Source organism: Castor canadensis, chromosome 6 (genome assembly GCF_047511655.1).
Source record: "Castor canadensis chromosome 6, mCasCan1.hap1v2, whole genome shotgun sequence".
Classification (NCBI taxonomy): Eukaryota; Metazoa; Chordata; class Mammalia; order Rodentia; family Castoridae; genus Castor; species Castor canadensis.
The window spans coordinates 9,778,455-9,790,632 of NC_133391.1; the positions used below are offsets into that span (position 1 = coordinate 9,778,455).

Below are 12,178 nucleotides of genomic sequence, written 5' to 3' on the forward strand. Positions count from 1 at the left end.
TCAGCAACTCCTGCAGGTCCCAGCATAGTCAGTGACCAGACACTGCAGTCTGTTTAGTCAGAAGGAAAAGTGTTCGAATGGTTGGGCACAGTATAGTGGGAACAGCATGGAGGGAATAAGTTGTGACAGCATTGAGAGGTTCTCACCTATATCCATGCTTCCAAGCCTACCTTGGCATGTTCAAAAGATCCATGAGAAGATGGTACAACCTGACTAGCCCTGTACACCAGCCAGGTGTTATGAAGGGACTGTCAGTGTCCCCAGCCGAGCCTTGGACCCAAAAGGCACTCTCCTAGCTCTGTCTCCCCTGCTTAGCTGTGAATGTCCCTGTGTATACTCATGTCCACATCCTGTGCCTATTGTGCCCAGATGTAGAGTAATAGACACTGCAGTGAAGTGGTGACAAGTGTGGGACAGCACCTTGGCGAGGTGACTAGCAAATTCCCACCCCTGACAGGCAGTGACTGAGGTGGCATATGGGGGAGGAGGGACAATGGCATTAGACTGATGTAGGTTGTAACAGTGACCCCTCCTCACTGGCCCAGCCTGCATCAACAATCCAAGCATGCCTTAGGTTTCTGATTCACCTTTCTCTCAGAGCTTCTTTATGGATTATTAAAGAATTTCATGACATTTTCAATTAATGTTACTCCAGCGGGATTTATTTATCTAATGTTGTTGATAAAGTCTTATGACATCTACAACATTCATTTTGCAATTAATTAACTAAAACTGGTGCAGTTTAGAGAGCAAATTAAACACTTTTTCAGGCAGGGGTTAGTGAATCTAATGAATGGGCCAGTGTGTTCTAAAAGAGAAATAAGAGCACATGTCTCCCTCTAGTTGATGACTTCATGAAATGAGCCAGTGACAGTGAACCTTGTCCTCATTGGTGAAAGATGATCACAGCACCTGCCTCCAGTTCTTCAGCAATCTGAGGTTGGCAAGAGTTTTTATTCATAGACAAACACAACAAAGTGCTTCATGATGGATGGTTAATTTTATGTGACATGCGCATGGGCCACTGAGTACTCAGATAGTTGATCAAGCACTATTCAAAGTGTGGCTGTTTCTGAGTGATGTGAATATTTCAAAGTACTAAATGAGAAAAGCACTTGGCCCTTTTAATAGGAGTGGGCTTTGTTAAGCAGTTTAAGGCTAGAGTAGAACTAAACCACTAAGTAACATTTAGTTCTTGTCTGACTGTATAAGTTACAGCATTGTCTTTATCCTGCTATTGCCTTGAAGAGACTTGTCGACTCTTGCTTTTGGCTCTTGAGTGAATTTTTGGACTGGATTTTGTACCATGTGCTCACCTGGGTTTCTAATTTGTTGATGGTAGATACATTTGGAACTTCTTTACCTCCATAACTATTCATTCAGTGTGTGTGTGTGTGTGTGTGTGTGTGTGTGTGTGTGTGTGTGTGTGTTTGAATGCACACTCTTTTGGCTCCATGTCTGGAGAATGTGATAGACATATGCCCCAAGTGACAATTGTGGTCAAGAGTACTGGCTTTGACACCTGAAGCCACGTTTTTAGCTGGAGGAAACTAGTCTACTGTGTACTTTCAGTTGAAGTATTCACAAATTTAGGGAGACTAGACATGAATGTATTGGGGTGTGTTTTGTCATCACTGTACTGGGGGTTGTAGCTCAGGAATCATATACAACTGCAGTGCTCAAGACACTGGGTCCAGCCCCCAACTCCACACTGGGAAAGAAAGCTTAGCTGCAGAAGCATGACAAACACCACCCATGGGAAAATAGAAAACCCTAATAAAGAAGAATCATGGCCACTGCTCCAGTATCCCTAGAAGAATATAGGAACTCGGGGTTCTCAGTGAGCAATTTCCAGTTGAGCTAATCTTCTAAACCAGGGGGTCTTTACTGTATTTCCCCTGTAGAAGATCATATTTCTGTTTGCTCAGTATATGCCTCAATGCTTACTTCACAGACCTAATTCAGCATTGCTAAATTAGAGCTAATATGCTAAATCAAGCTAACATCAATTTATTGAATGAGGCACTATTTCATTAAAGAAGAATGCTGAGCTTTCCACTTTCATTGGAACCTGAAGCATTTTCCTTTAGAGGCAGAAGATACTTGTTTCCTCACTATACAGAGACACAATAAATGGGAGGGGGGAGGACCAGGCCGGACCAAGCAAAAAGAAATACTCTATCTCAAAAATAAGAAATGCAAAAAGGGATGGTGGTTTTGCTCACATGGTAGAGGAATTTCCTGGAATTTTCCACTATTGCCAAAAAAATCAATGAAATATATCAAAGGAATCTAAAACAGTGCAACACTGAATTTCATATAATCTGAAAATGGAGGAAAGTAACTATAAGTACCAAAAGGCGGAAAACATCATTGTGGAGATTAGAAGTATAAGCCAGTAGTATTTGCAGGGTTAATTGCACAATCAATGACACAAAGTGAATAACAACATCACAATGCAATCAAATGTTGAAAATGAGAAATGCAACGTATAGAAATTCTAATCCTGATAGAAGAAGCAGCATGAGTTTTCAGTAGACTGAAGTAAACCACAAGTTTTAATCTCATATCTAATGGCTAGAATGGTATAGTTTTATTTTTGATTTTTGTTTAATATACACATGAATTTAACTTTCAGAAGCCTCATTGTACATAGCATGGGTTTTATTCCTGAAGCCATATAGAGTGTTTCTCTCTGGCCTTAGCAAAATAATGTAGCACTTGGGACCAAAGAAAAAGCCTAAGATCCCTGCACTGGAGGCCAAGATGGAGAAGACCTCCACGGCCACCATGACCCTTCCCTTGGTGCTGTGGTAGACAGGGAGGAAGGTGACCCAGACACTACAGAACACCAGCATGCTGAACGTCAGGAACTTGGCTTCATTGAATGTGTCAGGAAGGTTCCTTGCTAGGAAAGCCACTCTGAAGCTCCCCAAGGCCAGGAAAATTAGGTATCCCAGGATGCAGTAAAATGCCACAGCTGATCCCTTGTTACACGCGATGATGATGTGGCTGTGTTCTGAGTTTGTGTCTGTGTCAATGAAGGGTGGAGAGGTTCCAAGCGAGATTCCACAGGCAGTCAGTTGGATCAGTGTGCAGATGGGAATAAGGTAGTTAGGTGTCCTTGATACCAACAATCACCTCATCCTTTTCCCTGGAGACGTGATATTAAAAGACAGAATCACAGTGAGAGTTTTGGCCACGACAGTGGAAGTAACCACTGTGAACACAATTCCAAATGTGGTCTGCTGGAGGATGCAGGTGGCCATGCCAGGACGGCCAATGAAGAGCAAGGAACAGAGAAAACAGAAGGTGAGGGAGATGAGCAGGATGTAGGTGAGAGCCCTGTTATTGGCCTTGACAATGGGAGTGTCATGGTGTTTCATGAAGACCCCGAGAACAGCAGCTGTGAGTACAGAGAAGATCAGAGCCATGCAGGCCAGAGCCAAACCCAAGGGATCTTCATAACCCAGAAAGGTCACAGATTTTTGGAGGCAGTGGTTTTTGTCTCGGTTGGCATATTGATGATCTGGACACTTCACACACTGATCCATGTCTGGTGATGAGTGCAGGTTACCATTAGTCAAGGTTCAGTTTTCATGCCTCCCCTCCAGCACAATGGTAAACTTTTCCTCTTTTGTTGCTTTAGATAAAAATGAATTCTACACAGCAAATAATTCCAACTGAACACTTCCCATTTTTGTTATGATAGCACAAACCTGTCCCTTTAACTTCCTTGACTTATTCAGCATATTAATGGCACAATTTTCTAACTCTCAAAAAACACTAAAGTTATTCCTAGCTCACCAAATAAAAACTCTATAAATTATATCATGTTTTATTCACAACCACCCTAAGTTTGTTTAGAATTATGTTCCCTTTTATTATGAGATAGATAATTAATAATTTCCAGAAAATAGAGGCGATCAATAACACTTTTTAACTGGGTGAAGAAGTCTCAACATCCTGCAACTCAGTGTAATTTTCACCATATGCATATTCTAGGTTAGAGTACACTTGCACTGAATCAATACATTTATTTGTAGGGTACTAATGTCTTTCTAGTATGAGTTTGTCCTTTCATAATCCTATTTAGACCTGCACTAATTCCAGTCTATTTGCCATTATTCTACACATGTTTTGTTAATGTCAAGAGTTTTTCAAAGCAAGTATGATTTTTAGGCCTAGGGAGCATATACATTAAGATATAGTAAATGTCATTGTTTAAAAAATTCACTTAAGACTTACAACTACTATGTAGAATATAATACATTCGTATATACTAGATGCATATTGCATCAAAGGAAATTCAATGATTAATTTCACAATTTACCTCAATTTTGTGGAAAACACTACTGTATGAACATATTCAGGTTGTATGTTCTGTTTCTAAAAATATCTTTATGCTTGTTGCACGGGACCAAGGCTGAAATTCAAGCTACTCAGGAGGTAAAGACAGGGGGGATTGCATTTCAAGACCAGCCTGGGGAAAAACTCAGATCCCATGTCAACAAATAATCTTGGAGTAATGTTGGCACCTGTGTTCCCAATTTAGGCTGATCACACTGCAAGGCAAAAAGCATGTATCTGTCTACAAATTAACTGAAGCAAAAAAAGACTAGGACTATAGTTCAAGTGATAGAGCACTTGCCTAGCAAGACCAAGTTTTCGAGTTTAGAGCCTGGAGTCATTAATCAATCAATTAATCAATCAATAAGTCAATTCGTAAACTATGTGTCCATTTCTGTTACTGAAAGTATTGTCTTGGGCTGCAGAATTTCACAAATGATGTCCTGTTACAAAGTTTTTCTTTCTTGGTGAGCAGTCTTATTAAGATTTTTTATCATATTTATTTATACTAGAATACCCCTTAACTTTGATTTTCCTTTGTTGTGTTAATTTACTAAATATATTTTCTTCTTGTATTGATTCTCTTGTTTCTTTGTCTTTAGGTTGCTTTTCCTTTTCTGTATTATGATAGGTACTTGTTATAAACAATGTCTGGCATTCCTGATTTTATGCCTGAGTATTTATTCCAACCACTCAAGTCCATTCATAATATTTTCATCATTTATAATCTTTATTTAAAGTGTTCTTTAAACTGTGATATGTGTAAACAAGTATTTGTTAATATGTAAACTTGAAGATAGTGACATTGTTTATAGAGAGTTCTTTGTCTGAACAGAGTGAACCTACATTAAACCCTGTGGTCATAAAGAATTAAAAATGAAAATTAATTGCATCTGCACTGTGTTGTCAATCTCAATATATTTAAAAGTGAAATTGAAATCATGCAACTATGCTGCTTAAATAAGGTATATGAATCATAAAGGAAATGAAAAACTGTGATGTAGAAGTGTTTCTAGCATGTATTATTTAACATAAATCTGGACATTGTAAATGTAATATGCTAACTGTGGCATCCTGAAAGGTTCAATATCTATTTGTATCTCTATTCTACATCATTCCATCCAACTTTCTGTGGGTTTCTGCCAGATGGTAACATTTTCAGGTTTTGTGATTATTACAAGAATTCATAGCATAAAAATCTAGTTGACATTTCCCCCACTCATCTAACATAATATTAGTGTTCATGTATCTCTGTACAAATTTATGACACTTTTCCAGTAGGTCTCTGTGTATTCATTGTAGACTTATTGCGTTGGTTTGTGTTCATGTCATTATTAGTTGCATGTCTTTTTACATATGGAGTGTTGGTTTGTTTTCTTTGGAGGGGCTGGGGTTGAAACTGAGGGTTTTGTACTTATAAAGCAAGCACTCCACCACGTGGTCACAGCTCCAATCCATTTTCATCTGGTTGTTTTTGCTATAGGATCTCACACACTGTTTGCTTGGGCTGGTCTTGAACTGTAATCCTCTGATCTCAGCTCTCAAGAAGCTAGGATTATAGGTGTAATCCACCAGCACCCAGGTCTGCTAACTGAAGTTTTAAAAAGTTTCTTACAATATACATAATCCTACCCCTTAAACCAAACAAAAATTTTCTGAACACTTGGTCTTTGTCAAGCATTTTGACAAGCACTCAGAAAATAGACATGTGCAAGAACCATGTATTCACTGTGAGGTACAAATAGGAAGGTATTTTTCCACAATATTTCTCCCAAATTCCATGACAGAGATGAAAATTGCATAGAGAGAAGTGGTGGAAGGTGTTTTCTTGAGAAGGTAATGCATACAATTGATATAGCAATGAATCAAATATGAAAATCATGGTATATGGGCTGTACTGTTTCAAAGGTCAATGTGATCCTTTGTGTCATTTCACTTGCCAATGGATGTAGGAAGATCTTGCCTATGCATTCCACTTGTAGGGCTTTTCCCTCTTCAAGAATATGGGAAACTATTTAGGACGGGTGGGAGTTTCTTCATAAGTCACAGACTTACCTGTCCCATTAGAAATCTCATTGTCAGGGCAAGGGATGCAATCAAAGCAACAGGGAGCCTTTCCCTGCTGAGGGGAATTCCTGAATCCAGGACCACAACTCTCACTGCAAACAGAGTGAGGATTCTGAGGAAAATCAGATAGGTATTGGTGGTTGCTCAGACATTTCCATAGTATTTCAGTAATTACAGTGTTTTATTGAATTGGATCAGTAAGAAATAGTAATTTTCTCTACAAAAATCCTACAAATTCCTTGTACATTATTAGATTCTGGCCATGATATGACACAATGGCTTATGTGTAAAAGTCTTGGTAGCCAGGACTGCTGCTTTTTTAGAAAGTATCAATCCTTTAAGCATTGATTCTAGTGGGAGGAAATTTGGTCATTACAAGTATACAGTTAAAGGTGATATTGGTACCCCAGGGCCAATCCTCTCTCTCTCTTCGTTCCTCTGTTGCCATGAGGTGCGTACAAGCTATGCTACCTGCTACAACCATAATGCTCTGCTTTGCCATAGACCTTAAAGGACCAGGCCAAGTTCAAGATGGAGACTTTCACAACTGTTAGCTGAATAAACGCTTTATCCCTAGAAGTTGATTTTCTCATTCATTTTGTCACGGTGAGTGACAGCCAAGTAAAACAGATATTGTGTGTATTTTAGGATTGCAAAATATGAACACAGAAACATGTTGGTAAACAAATATGTTCCTTTCTCACCCATGATTGAATTAATAAGAAAAATCTCTAAAATGGAAGTTATTAAATGAACATTGCTGGATCATGAATCAACATCAGGAATATTAAATCTTTTTTTTTTCATTTTTCTTTTATTATTCATATGTGCATACAAGGCTTGGTTCATTTCTCCCCCCTGACCCCACCCCCTCCCTTACCACCCACTCCGCCCCCTTCCTCTCCCCCACTCAATACCCAGCAAGGAATATTAAATCTGAACGAGTATTGCTTACTGATGTGTGAAATTCAAAACTTTATGATTTGATCCAACCCACCTCTAAAGTTTGCGAGTTCCACTCTATCAGATCCTCATGTAGAGATAATTGTTGACCATGTAGACCATATGGGGAAAACTTTCCTACTTTCACCTTATGTCTAAGACCTTCTGGAAAATTCCAAAAGTTGAGAATGTCATACTCTGCCTCCAATTTCCTTTTCTCATCCAAAATCACTTGGTCTCCTGCAGGGTTGTTAAACTGAATGCTCTTCATAAAGAGGTGCAGCTAAAAGAAATGCATCATCCTAATGTGAAGTGGATTCCATGGTTGAGACAGAAAAACTGAACTGAGCAAAGCTCCTGATTGTCTTTGTAATGCTTTACAGCAATGATGTAGTACAAAGAAAAAGCTAGAGAACTAAAATATCATGATATCAAATGCTGGACACACATCAGAGGATCAAAATTACAGTTTCAACACAAAACACCAATGTCACACTTAACTATAATGAGTGAATCTGGGGAATTTGATCATTTTTAACTTCCTGGAAAAACCTAGTTGTATGTATTTTATGAATGAATCTAGAGATTCAACTATCAAATGGGTTCAATAACACCTAAACTGGAATTAAATCAAATCATCGATATAAAATACCCACTACAGCCTCCAGCAGGTCTTAGATACTTGAAGACCTCATTCTCTTTCTTGTTATTTAAGAAACTGTTTGTGAAATGCTGGCTTTATCCTATTGAAAACATTTTCCGTGCGGGTTGTTGAAGCCATTTAAAACAGAAACATTGATGTGGAACTAAAACACATTTCTTTTTGACACATGGCACCCTGGTATTCAAGTACACATCTGCCCAGGTCTAGTTATCTCCTAGGAAGTGAAAAATGTATACTTTCTATTGTGCTTTCTGAAATGTATCACAAACTACTTAGCTTATCTGTGAAATCGGTTCACAAAGAGATGTTCCTGATGTCATGTACCTTCCAATGAAAAAGTCTTTACCTGAGAAGGGGAAAACACCATCCACTTTCCATTTCCCACTGTTTGCATTTGGATTTGATGAAGTAGCATCTCATGAAGGGTGTGGGCCACAGCATACACAGCATTGTAAATATTGTAACTCTCTTCACTCATGGCTGTTTCAAAATGATTCCCAGGCAACCAGTCCAAGGAGGCATTGTGTGGACATTTCTTATAAGTTCCACACTGAGACTCAGAAAACGAGCAATTTAAAAACACTAAAAATAGACTAACCAGGTAAAAGTCTTCTGGATATTTGGAAGGGTTAGCTGATTGGATGAAATTTCTGAAACCAGAAATGTCTCCATGGTGGTGTGAAAAAATGAGTTGTCCATGGAATGAGTCTAAAATGAGATGTCTATGACTTCTTAAAAAATCCCATTGAGAATTCATGACCCAGACTTTGCCTGTCATTAAAATCTCCCTCAAAGTATTCATTAAAACTTCCAGGAAATCACTGTCACCATAAAGGATAATAACATTTGCTGATGATTTTATAATCTGATGATGTTTTGACCAGGTTTTTGGGAAAAAGGACACTGTAGAGACTGGGATCATTTCCACAAAGGCTACACAGATTCTGTGCTTGTCCATCTCTTCTCTCAGGTCTGAGAGCATCTGAAAACCTCTGTGGTCTTCTGAAATGAAGAGCCCCACCCAGGTCCATCTGAAATGAAGCATCAAGGAGATCATGCCAAGGACCAGAGATGTTTCTTTGGGAGCCATCTGATAGAGAGATGTGAACTTGTCATGGTCACTCAGGATAGGATCAAAAGACCCAAAGGTAAGCTAAAGGGAGAAGGAAATCGAAGCTACATGAAAAAGAGGACAGTCAAGAAGTAAAAGCTGAGGTCTGGTACATACTAAGTCTGAGGAAAAGAGGTAGTAAGTAAGGCTTGCTCATTACACTTTATGAGAACTCTCTGGAAAACCATACGTCAGTCTCAGAAATCTAAGAAAGCCCAGTGTCTGCTTCAATTTCTCCCTCTTCTGTGTTCCAAAGGGAACATGGGTCTTCCACAAACTCTTTGACATTAAGAATGGAGAACTTCATCAAAAGAGTCTCCTCCTTTTGTTCTTCCTGACACCTGTCAATTGCACCAAAGAAGCCATGGTTTCATCTATTCCCATCCCACCCACACCCTTACCTGAGGAATTTTGTAGAGCTGCAGCAGTGTCCCAGTATTGGCAGATATTACCCATGAAGGTCCTGTAAGTGCTGCTACAGATTTGCTCTCTCTTCTACAGTTGTAATTAGGAATAACTTTGTCAGACAGAAAAAGCCAAATGAAGGGTGGCCCTAAGGTATTCCATTCAGTGTGTAGGACATTATAAATATCAAATCCCAGAGACATGTTCTGTAGAAGAAGGGGGTTCTTGTTGATCTCCTCAATGGCAAAATCCATGGCAAGTACAAACTGGTAGTTCCTTAAGGAAAGCCTAAATAGAGACCATTGTATTCTCCATTAGGAACAATAAATATGTGAGATGTTCAAATCAAAAGCAATGACTTCTCTGCATTCAATACATGTGTCTCTAAAATAAGATGTCACATAATCTGTGTCAATTTGTATTCATTAAGAATATAGGCTCTTATATAAGTTTAGGTGAGGTGATAAAAAACAATCTTCCATAAATGAGATTCAAGTCCTTGTATGAACAAGGAAAGGAAGGGAGAGGGAGAGGGGGAGAGAAAGAAAGTGGGTTGAGACAGAGAAGTGTAGGGAGAGGAGGAAGGGGAAAGCAAGAGTGAAAGGGCTGTAGAGGGACAGGAAGAGGGAAGATGGAGAGGGAGAGGGAAGGGAGAGTGAGGAAGAAGGAAGGGGAGATGCTTTGTTATCTCAATGCAAATTTGTGGTGCTTTATGCTTTGTTTTTCCTGTGCCACATGTGTGAAAGTGTGTATGTGTTGCTAAATTGACCCAGTCTGTTATATGATTATAAGAAATCACAACTTCTTAACATTCACCTACTCCCTGGGAATACAAATTTTGTTTTTGCTTGCCTAACCACTATCTGAGATCCTTGTGAACTTGAGATTTGAACATATCCATAAACTTCAGCCCAGGTGGCCAGTGGTCTTCTTTACAACCAATACTCCAAACTCAGTCTTCATAATGCGGCATGAGACAATGTTTATAGTGGGTAAGTCCAGATAGTAAGATTATAATTTTGATTCTTGAACTCATTCTTAGTGTGTTGATTTCAAACACTGGGCTGATATAAATCACACAGCCCTGCAGTGTAGAGCTTCTAGAATAACTGTACTGCATCTGGAAGAAATGTAGTGCCCATATCTTGCACATTTACTACTCCATTTCACATCATCTGTGGCTGGTGGCAGCACTTTTGGGTCTAAGTCAACTTCATGAATAGGAAGTGAAGAGAAGAGTGGGCCTTGTTTTAATTCAGGATGTGTTAGTCTTGGTGAGTAAAGGATTTTTATGTGACACAGCCTGATCGCTTTGGTGGCCATAGGAATGACAGCTAAACTTGGAAGTGGTCAAACCACAGTGGTTAGTTTCAGAAACAGACAGCATCACACAGTTTACAACCTTAGACTAGTAACTGTGGATGAGGTATCTGGGCCTACCCTATCCACAGGGAGAGGTTCATATGTTTATAGTACTTCTCTATGCACTCCATTGTTGAGGTTTTCATTTTCAATACAGCAACAGATTATGTGTGACAAACTGGATTTTTCTTTGTGTTCATTAATGATACAATAATAATATATCACCAAATCATTCCCTGCAAACCTTTCCAGAGAAATAGTATAAATGACAACAGGCTCAGACAAAAAATACCAAACTCTTAGAATTTCTGGAAACACAGGCCCAAATGAAGCCAGAAAAGGAAGGCAGACTGAAGTAAATAAATACGTGATACTTGAAAGCCCAAATGATATCCCATGTCAAAAGGCATCATGAACCTTTCAGGAAATTATGACCTCACCTCATTCTCCAGATGAGACAACAGTGTATAATCAGGAACTATTTGTTAGGGGAGAAAAGTCAGAGAATTAAATAAGCCATTTTAAGGAAACAAATACATGAACTGGAATAAAACAAAGAGAAATATTTCATTAGTCTACTGAAAAACTTAATAAAAACAAAGAGAGAATAAAAAAATATTAAACAGAATTTCTTAAGCTGATAAATACATTCAGCAAAATCAAAAAATGTGATAGAAAAGAACAATAGCAAGGTAGATCAACAAAAGAAAGATGAATGTTCTTAGAGACAGGCTATTTAAAATACCCAATTGAATGAGAACAATAATGACGAAGTTGACAAAGGCTTATTGCTTCTTTGAAAAAGTATAGAAGAGCAAATATTTGCACTATTGCAATTCAAAAACCAGTTGAGAAGGACAAAAATGTAGGAAGCTATTTCAAATAAATTATAATGTTAAAACTCCCCAACATAGAGAAAGACACAAATATCAAGGTACAGGGTATCAAAATTAACCATTCACAAGTAAGCAAAACCAAGTCTGCCTGAAGCCACAGTATAAAGAAGCTCTCACAGGTGAAAGATAAAGAGAAGATTCTCAAGCCTTCAAAAGAATAGTAACAAATAAAAGTAAGTTTAACACTGCTGCCCTGAGATGGGTTTTCAGCACAAACATAGAAGCAGCAGTGCTAGTTGAATTTCACAATAGTGAAGAAGAAGAAGAAGAACAACAACAACAACAAGAACAGCAGCAAAAACAAAAACCTGTAAGACAAAGAGCTCTCCGTTGCAATGAAGGAAGAATAAGGATTTCCCTAGGGAAACAAATATGACAGAA

The 12,178-nt window shown here is 38.6% G+C and overlaps 1 pseudogene; it reads right to left on the reverse strand.

Moving 5' to 3' along the window:
• Positions 1 to 2,627: 2,627 nt before the first annotated feature.
• LOC109674589 (vomeronasal type-2 receptor 116-like) lies at positions 2,628 to 11,350 on the reverse strand (annotated as a pseudogene).
• Between the last annotated feature and the right edge of the window lie 828 nt (positions 11,351 to 12,178).